Here is a 2991-nt window from a genome sequence, read left to right on the forward strand (position 1 = left end):
CTCCTGGACAGGGGCCAAAGTCTGCTGAAAGCCTCACACGGACCTCCTCCTGGTCAGCAGGTCAGGCCATTTGGGAGCACTAGCCCTCTGTGTACAGAGGCTTGGCCCCTGACCCCCAATGGGCAGTGGTATTTGTGGGAAGAGCAGCCACCGCAACAGGACTTGGATGAGGCTGCCTGGTGGGGGAATCTGTCTGCGTTGTAACCCGAGCTCCTAAATTGGCTCAGTGGTAAAGAATTCGCCTGCCAATGCAGGAGACCTGGGCTCCATCCCCGGGTCGGGAAGATCCCCTGGAGGAGGGAATGGCCACCCTCTCCAGTATTCTTGCCTGGAGAATCCCATGGACAGAGGAGCCTGATGGAACCCAGTCCATGGGATCTTGATCGGACAAGACTTAGTAATAAGTTATATCATAAATAACAAGTTACTCAGTAGAATTAAAATGTCCCAAGCGTAATCAGGCACTGATAAAAAGCTGAACAAAGAGACTCTTTCCAAAGCGAACTTTTTTTTTTCTTTATTTCGGATTAAATTATTTCCATAATTAAGGGTAAAGCAAACACATTTCCTTGGGTTCATTATTTTAGGTGATTATGATTTCCATGAACATTGGAACTCCTGAGTATCATTTGAATATTTGCCTGCATGCTTGTGGGAAGCTTCTGTAGCCTTTTCTTGGTAGTAAGTCCAATTTCTAAATTCTTGCCTTTCCTTGAGGTATTCCATTTTGCATTCCTCATACGTGGCTGGATCATTATAGTAAGTGGTTAGACATTCTTGCAATGCAGAATTTTCTTTCTGGCATTTTACTGCCATAAGGATTCCGGAGACCTTGTAACATTTCGTGGAATATTAAACTTGTTCAGAACATCTCTCAGGCCTTTCCCCTTAATATTTTAGGGATCAAAACATCTTTCTTAACATGTCTGAGATGCTGCTCTGTGGAGTCGAGCCCAGACTGGGGTTAAAAAATTAGGTCTGTCTATATACCATTGCTTAGAGGAGACTAGAAAGCCACAGGATACTAGAGTCTGTTGCTGGAGCTCCCTCTGTGAAAAAAACCACAAATGAACTGGAATTATTTTGGACTAGGCATAAAGCCATGGTGTAGAGCTTGACCTGCAAGGCCACAATGCAAGTATGTGTGCGAGATGAGCAAACAGTCCCAGTTATTGAAATTCTAGCCTCCTGGTACTTCTTGTTCTGCATGGCGAGCACCAGCCTCTTGCCCACTCTTACTTCTCTAGACGAGCATTCTCACCTCTATCCAGGATCACAAATAACTACAGGGAAAGTGTAAGAATGATCAGCTGGATTTCATACTCAAAGCAAGGCTGGGAAGAGCCCTGGAAGATGGGAAGTATTTAAAAAGGGTCCTTCTATAGGGTGGTACTGATGAACCTATCTACAGGGCAGCAGTGGAGACGCAGACATAGAGAAGAGGCTTGTGGACCCAGTGGGGGATGGAGAGAGTGGGATGAACTGAGAGAGCAGCGTGGAAACATACGCATTATCATATGTGAAATGGGTAGCCAGGGGGGATTTGCTGTATGATGCAGGGAGCCTGAACCCTGCGGTCTGAGACAACTTAGAAGGGTGGGATGGACTGGGAGGTGGGAGGGAGGTTCTCGAGGAAGGGGACGTGTGTATACGTGCGGCTGATTCATGTTGATGTATGGCAGAAACCAACACAACATTGTAAAGCTATTATCCTCCAATGAAAAAAGAAAAAAAAAAGCCAAAAATAAAAGGATCCTCTTTTCTAAGGGAGAAATTAGAGAATATTCCAGGTTTATGTCTCATCTTTACCCTTCCTCAGTTTTCTTCTCACTTTCATTCAGTATCACACCAGTTGAATAGGTTCTGTGCTCAAGATATTGTGCCAAGCATCACTAAAGATGCAAGGATGGGTGAGCCACGGATCCCTTTCTGGTGGGAGTTCTAGGAGGGGGCCAATAACAGTTATTGGACACAAATAACTGTGATAGAAGGCCCATTTGGTAAATCCAAAGATAGTGCTTGAGTGGCTCAAACAGGGAGACATGTGCCTTGAAAAGGGTCAGGAAAGACATCTTGAAGAAAGCAACATTTGCAATGGGCCCTGAGAAATGAGTAACATTTAATTAGTGGGAGGAAAATTAAGGGTTGGATGAGCGTATCTGGAGGAGGAAACAGTCGAGCAAAGGCCCAAGGACAGAGGGCCTGGGAAGGACTGAGAGATAGGTAGGTAGGAGCATGGTGTGTGTGTGTGTGTGTGCGTGTGTGCATACACACGCATGTGCTAAAAAGTGTATGACATGTACAGAAGAGGCCTGGGAGCAATACTCTGCTCTTCTGATATTACTAACATAGTACTGAAGCTCTAATACTTTGGCCATCTGATACAAAGAGTCAACTCATTGGAAAAGACCCTGATGCTGCAAAAGATTGAGGGCAGAGGACAAGGGGTGACAGAGGATGAGATGGTTGGATGGCATCACCGACTCAATCGACTTGAGTTTGAGCAAGGTGATAGTGAAGGGCAGGGAAGCCTAGTGTGCTGCAGTCCATGGGGTCACAAAGAGTCAGACACGACTTGGTGACTAAACAACAACAACATATCACATCCCCAGAGCCTCGAGCAGATGTCCCCCAGAGCCAGTGATTGATCAGAATATATATTAGGTGATAAAGGGCAAATGGCAGAGTTTTCTATCTATGCTTCCTATGTTCTACCGATGTATATCTATGTTTCCTTTACCCACTATTTATATTTCTTCCTCCTTTTATTTCCAGCTATTATAGGAAGCAAATTTGGCCTTCCACATCAGTAAAGGCATCTTATCCATTCTGCTTCAGAAGATATAGCTTTGAATTTTTAAATACCCAGGCAATTTTCCCTTAATAATAAGTGAAAGAAAAGCTGGTGTAACTTTGGCTTCACAAGTAAACACTTAGTTTAACATTTCAGTTTCTCTAAATTGCTCTGGCTGTCTAGCTGTGTGTACTCTG

General features: G+C 44.5%; 1 pseudogene; it reads right to left on the reverse strand.

Moving 5' to 3' along the window:
• Positions 1–544: 544 nt before the first annotated feature.
• On the reverse strand, positions 545–1209 carry LOC114108870 (COX assembly mitochondrial protein homolog; annotated as a pseudogene).
• Between the last annotated feature and the right edge of the window lie 1782 nt (positions 1210–2991).

Source organism: Ovis aries, chromosome 17 (assembly GCF_016772045.2).
Source record: "Ovis aries strain OAR_USU_Benz2616 breed Rambouillet chromosome 17, ARS-UI_Ramb_v3.0, whole genome shotgun sequence".
Taxonomy (NCBI): Eukaryota; Metazoa; Chordata; class Mammalia; order Artiodactyla; family Bovidae; genus Ovis; species Ovis aries.